Genomic DNA, 6,880 nt, shown 5'->3' with positions numbered 1-6,880 from the left:
CATCTTGCTACCTTTGTAAGGAAACTGGTGCCACATTGAGGAATTGTCCCCACTCCTTCTTCCTGGCCACCCGGACAAAGAAGTAGGGCTAAATCCCAGCATAAATAAGATATGCAAAGGGGAAAATATAGACATTAACGATGTTGTAGGAATTAAACAGCCAATATTGAAAGAACCAGATAAATAACCCTAGTGTTAAATTGTGTGGATGCTTGGTCAAAAGGACCAGAATATGAAACTGGATAAGCAAGAATGTATTGACTTTGCTTTTCAGAGGGTGTTGGATTTAATACCCTTGATTCTGCAGACATTTAAAGACCTTGAATACATGGTGTCCAGAGGGTAGGATCTACAGCCTACAAAGATTCATGGATCATGGAAAATCTATGGACCTAAACGCTGTCAGTTTGGGACCGCTGTTCTGCTACATATCCCAGGTGACTTAGGAGTCAGCTTTGTTTGGAGCCAGGATAGGACTAAGCTCGGAGGCAGATTCAGAGAGTGACACCAGCAACACTGCCACGCAGGCCATATATTCTTCAGACCCTGTGATGTCCCAGGTTTTAGTGGTAGAAAAAGATGCAATATGGAGCTTAAGGCAATTTCTAGAGGCAGAATGCAAATGCAGACCTCTGGGATTCTGGAAGAAGGCCATTCTACCCACAGAAGAGTATCACACTATTTGTAAAGTAGCTCTTGTCATGACACTGAGCTCTTCTGAAAGAAATTAAGCCCTGGACCATGGGAGACTAAATATCCTTGCTGCTGAAAGTATGTTTTAGGTTGGGTTCTGTTAGTCTTCTAAATTATAATGTAGTATAAACCCAGACACAGGCCATTATATCATGAAAACAGTACACTGATCCCAGCCAGGACCAGAGGCACAAAGTTTCAGAAGCTCAGACAACCATGTCACCCATCAGGGGTTGCCTCATCCAGCTCACACCTATAGCTATTTGGGTGGGATACGGAGGGTATATGACCATCTGAAGGAAGAATAAATTAGCTGAGCCTGGATTACATTCGATTCACACAGTATTTGGGTACAAGCTGAAAAAGTCATCAATGATTGATTTTAGTATAGCTACATTCAGACTTTAAAAAAATGAGAGAATGGAGAGAAAAATTCTTCTGAAAGAGAAGGGCTCTGTGTGGCTCATTTGGTCATACACATTGTTTGAAAAGAAAGTGACCCAAAGTGAAAATACGTAGATTAGTTACCTGGGCTTTTGTTCAGAAGTTTACAAAGAGAAATATATAAGATCAGTGAAAAGGAGATCTTGGTAGAAAGGAGCACAGGAATGGATGAATGACAATGACATGAAATGTTAAGATTATTGTATCACACATTAATAACATCCAAGAAATGTTCAACAAGGAGAAACATTGAATAATCAGGTATACAAGTGAGTTAGTCAGTTGGTATCTGTTATTTCACTCAAGAATGGGCTTAACAAACACATAAAATGAGAGGCCAAAATGGCAGTCACAGAGGCTACGTATGACAAAGGCCCATTAGATAAATTCTCATTTTCCAAAGCCAATTTGGGTACTGCTGTCTATTAATGCCAAAGTTTATAGCAAAGACAGCGACAAAATTGGCCTATGATATTGGGATATATTAGTTATATTTCTCACCATCCAGAGATGGCCAACTTCATGGAATACTACCGTAATTACTTTCTAAAGGCACCTGTGGAGTTCCATTTCAGAGGCAATACCATGAAAGTACAGGGTGCTATCTTTCCAGATACAACATATGCATTAAATTAGACACATTTATTTAATATATGGTTCTGTGACTCCAAGAGGGAGGGTACGTGCATTTGGAAATTGATCAGTAAAATAGGAGTGGTCCTTTTTACCCTCACTTCAAATGACCCACTGGTGTTTGGAGGCTTTTTGTCTCTGTAATTTAGGACTCTGTAGGTTTGGAAATCCTAGTCTCTGAAGGAGGCACTCACTTACCTGGAGATTAGCAAAGGTCTTATTGAAGTTCCCAACATGGCTGCCACTGAGGAACTTTGAACCCTTATGCGAATGGGCCAGCACATAAGCAGTTAACATTGTGATAGTATAACTGACTAACCAGTAGGAGATGAGATAGATCCCTTTAAACATTGGGGCAGGAATATATGTGAAATCCAGGTAAACGACCTGAGCATACTCCTTTTGTCCTATAGAGCATACTCCTATTAACACTTTGAATTTCCGTGTGCACCACTTCTACATTAAGAAGGAAAAAAGGAAAGTTTGAGTCACTTCACCATCCGTTAAGCCACTGAGATTTACAGAGTTGGGGATTAAAGCTGAAGGGAGTTTAAATTACAGTGGAGGAGAAGGAGGATGAGTTCGTTCTACACTCAACCTTGAAATCAACTGGAATGACGGGGTATATAGCGCTTCCCACTCACTTCTCTCATCTGAGTTTTCTCCGAGGGCGAGAGGCCAACAGGACTGGAGGAAGAACTGCTCTCCAAACTTGTGTGGAGAAGTAGACCTGTGGGGCACTAGGTATGGACTGTGGCAGCATAACATTATTCAGATCTCCTGCTCATGCAGTGAATCGACTGTTGGTCCCATCTGCTACTCCCTGAATCTTGCAATGCATTGGCACTAGGTTAGGCGTCCCAGAGGCTGTTCCCAGCCTTTGATTGAATGCAGCAAAGATACAGATGTGGGTCTATTTATACAAAATGCAGGACTCGTTCCGTGGGTGGCTGTGGCTCAAGGACTCCCCTCTGACTGGACTGAAAACTTCCTTGTAACAACACAATATTCCGAGACTCTTCCTGTTCAACCATCCAGCTTTCTCCCTCTACACATTGGTCAGACCTGCTCTGAAGTCTGAAATCTCTTCCAGTCTTCCAGCCCATCCCTAATTTGCTTCACAGGTATTTCTCCCGATAAATCTCTTCTACATCTAATACTCTCTTGTCATCTTCTTCTCCAAAAACCCAAACTACATAAATGAGACTACATAAGACTAAGTAAGACTACTTAGTCTTACTCTAAGGATATCACAACGTTCATCCTGTTTTCTCTGTATAGTGCTGGTTATTGGGTGAGTACATTTTTTAAAAGATTTTATTTAAAAAATAAAACCTTATTTAGTTCTAGAGAGAGGGGAAGGGAGGGAGAGAGAGAGAGGGAGAGAAACATCCATTTTTGGTCACTTCTTGGGCCTGTCTTACTGGAGACCTAGCCCACAACCCAGGCATATGCCCTGACTGGGAATCGAACCAGTGATCCTTTGCTTGACAGCCAGGGCTGGGTGAGTACTGTAATTTATCAACAAATAGAAAATACTGTATTTTGACTTTTTAATGCTTATATTTCCCCTCACATAAACTGGTGTTATGTTAAGAACAGGTGCATAATGATAAAAAGTAAACATATCTTTGTCTGTGCCTTGGCTGTATTTATGAAATTGCTTTCAATGCATTGATCTTGATTTGCAATTTAGTTGATCTGAATGCTATTGATTGTCATCATTTAATGTCAAAGTATTGAATTAAATATCATGTGTTTGCATTAACCTTAGTGTCATAGCCTATAATATTTTAAATAAATATAACTTATTTGGCATGATCAGTGTATTATCAGAGGAATACATGATTACCCCCAAAGATGAGGAAAAATGGTGCTGTATGTGGATGTGTATATGTTAGATTCCAGTGTTATCTTCTAAAACATGGATTGCATTATTCAATTATTCTTTGTACTGCATGTAATGACTTTGTTACTTGAATTGGTTTAAAATTGAAAGGACATAAAAACTATCAAGTCAAAAAGTGGGAAGCTTACAGTGTAATTGTACTCAGTAATATTTATAATTATGGGCTTAAATGCTTCTAGGTGTTTCTCTGTTCCCCTTCTCTTTAATTCTCTAAATGTTTGTTTCAATTTTTTCCTCACTGAATATTGTCTTTAATCTCTTGCTGCTAAAATTTTGAGATGTATATTTTAGTATTTATGCCACTTCAGATTTCTGGGCAATTAAGTTTCAAAAATCCTAGAAATTTGTTCTCTGTGTTTTATATGAGGTCCCTCTCCTGGACAAAGAGCTCGCAGCTTATGGGACTATAGTAAAACATAAAAGATTTTTCTAAAACTACATGGTTAAAGACAGAAGTAAAAGTAGAATTGACTATTCCAAGAAGGAGCAGACCACTTATTAAACAAATAAACAAATAAAAAGAACAGAAAAAACACTGTCCACTACATTCTATAATTTATGCCTTTATTCCAGAGTTCATGATGTAATAGACAGATGTCAGAATGTGACCTTTAATATTAATGTGATAAACTAGATAGAGCAGATTCAGTTAAAAGTAACTCTTAATACAAAAATTAAATTTAAAAAACTAAAAAAAAAGAAAGGATGTTACTCAATAGTGATTTGTAAACACATTTAGTTGAGTATTCTGTTTGAAGGAAGAGGAGAATAATACCATTATGACTCAGGCTCATTAGTCATTCTATTATAAGTCAGAAATCAATATCTGTGGTAAAATATATATTGAATGTAATTCAAAGTCTTCCATTGAAAAAGACCTAAGCACCAAAATCTTAATCTTAATAACTTAATATCCGACCAGATCGATCACATCTTTTCCTTCTAGTCTGCATCGTCTATGTCATATCATTCATCATATAACACTTAAGTTGTTTGTTTACTTATTTGCCACCACTGTGAGTTTCTTCAAAGCAAGGACATTTTTTAATTTACATCTATATCTCGGTATTCTATAAAACACCTGGTATAGTGTGCTGTAAAATTTATTTTTTAGTAAAAAAAATTCCAAACCAGAGATTTATTAGAAGACATGCAGGATTCATCACAAATTGAATATGAAGAGAGGAAAAAAAATCTATCCAAAGGTTTTTAGGTCACAAATAAGAGAACTTTACACAGAAGGGCAAAGAGGCAACATACTTATCAGAAGCATCTTTTACAAAGTACAAGTTCAGATCTACTCAATACTGAGTTATTGAACTACTGACCCAAGTTAAAGTCAAGTATGAATAAGAGTCTAAAGCATACTTAAGCCTGTAGGTGAGAGTCGAGAGTGTGCAACTTCAAAAATGTCATATATTGTGGGGAGCACTTGGGGCTGGGATGAGATGGGAGTAAAAGACAGAAAACTATACTTGAACAACAATTAAAATAAATTTTAAAAAATGTCATATATAATAGTGTGGAAACTATTTCTTGTGTGTATCTAGCAGACATGAATTTTTTGTACCATAGTAAAATTAAGTTATACATACTGTAATGATAAAATAATTAAATTATTTTTTCTAAACAATTGAACACATAGTATTTTAGTTATAAATATGTTTTAAATATAAATTAAGAGAATCACAAAATAGCAGGAAGGAAAGAAATAGGTAGGATAGTTCAAGGTTTTAATGCCTCTCTTAAAAAGTACAAATAATTTCTTTTTAAAGGAAAAAATAAAAAATAGAAATAAAATTCAATAAAACAAAAATAGCAGGATTTTATATATGTTTTTTAAGTTTTCCTATACTTTGTATTAATGTAGATAATTCTTAAAGTTTTAAAATATATTTAATTACTTAGGTTAAAATGTAACTATCCAAAACAATATGAAAAGCAGAACAATGTAGGAAAAAGGTGAGTTTTTCATGTGAAATATAAAAACAAAATGTATATAAGAAATAATGGAGTAATACACTGAAACATAGAGCTATTATTGTATGTTTCACTTTTTATAAATATAGGCATAATTCCATGATAAACAATGACAAGAAAATATTCTAGGGAGATAGTGTTTATTCTCATAATATATTAAAATCTTAAAGCATCAGGTACTAGTCACTCAACTACTTTTTTCTAGGCAGTAAATGAAAGCCCACTTCTCAGGAAGAATTAATTTATTGTGTTATGGTTTCAGAACACACAAGTTAATGCCAAACTATGAAATAATTGTCACATAATTAGTTTTATTAGTATTAGTAATACGGCCATGCTGTACCCCACAATCAAAAAAATTATTCTTCTAGTAAGTCAGTCGGTAAGATTAAGTTAAGTATTCTGGAAGATAATTAAGTTGGTGAGTCTACTAAGTGTCACCTGACATACCAAAGTGGCTATCTGCCACCATTTAGGTGGCAAAAGCTGACCCGAGGGACTCATGTGCTACTCTGCAATTCAAAATTAATAAGTTTTTGTGTTCTCTGAAACTTTAAGTATATCTCCCACAGATACTTTACTGGGTTATTTCTTCTATGTTTCTAAATTCTGATAACAGAAGCCTTACTTCTATCCCAAACCAAAACCTCCCTGTGTTACTCAAATGTCATGGCCAATAATAAAACTCAATGACCAGTGGATAATAAAAGGTTAGCAGCCTATGTGTAATCCGTATTTCCTTCCCAGAAGATACCTGGATAAAAATGGTGTTCAGTTTAGTCCAATATTCTAAACATGCAAACTGAATCTCTCTTTTTTTCCTCTGGGGAGAGCACAAATGCAGGCCCCCACTAGCACAAATTTTGCAGTTGAGTTTCCCACATTTGGGGAAATTGCAGGGGTCAGCACACCCAGAGTGCAATGGAGAAGCCTCGCCCTGGGACAATCACCTTCGTGATCACCGTTTCTCCCCTGCCAGGTAAGTATGCAAACTGGATCTCTTGATAGCATTTATTAACAGATGTTTGCTTTAGTAGAATGTTCTTAGAAGGACATAACTGATTTGTCTAGACTGCTTATATAAGACAAACATACTTGGACCTAATGGATTTGTGTGTTATGGTACTCTGGAACATTTTAGATATGCAATTATCAGTGTGAAAGTATTTGTATTTCTTTATTGTCTATTATCTCTCTTAGCTACAATTTTACTTTTAAACT

At 36.0% G+C, this 6,880-nt stretch overlaps 1 non-coding gene across 1 annotated transcript; it reads right to left on the bottom strand.

The window, feature by feature from the left end:
• Nucleotides 1-6,482: 6,482 nt before the first annotated feature.
• LOC118989034 (U1 spliceosomal RNA) lies at nt 6,483-6,646 on the bottom strand. The gene has a single exon (XR_005066930.1). It is a non-coding gene; the product is annotated as a U1 spliceosomal RNA (small nuclear RNA).
• Nucleotides 6,647-6,880: the final 234 nt, after the last annotated feature.

This window comes from Sturnira hondurensis, unplaced genomic scaffold, assembly GCF_014824575.4.
Source record: "Sturnira hondurensis isolate 20B ecotype Veracruz unplaced genomic scaffold, ASM1482457v3 Scaffold0006413, whole genome shotgun sequence".
Taxonomy (NCBI): domain Eukaryota; kingdom Metazoa; phylum Chordata; class Mammalia; order Chiroptera; family Phyllostomidae; genus Sturnira; species Sturnira hondurensis.
This window is presented reverse-complemented; position numbering and strand designations above follow the sequence as displayed.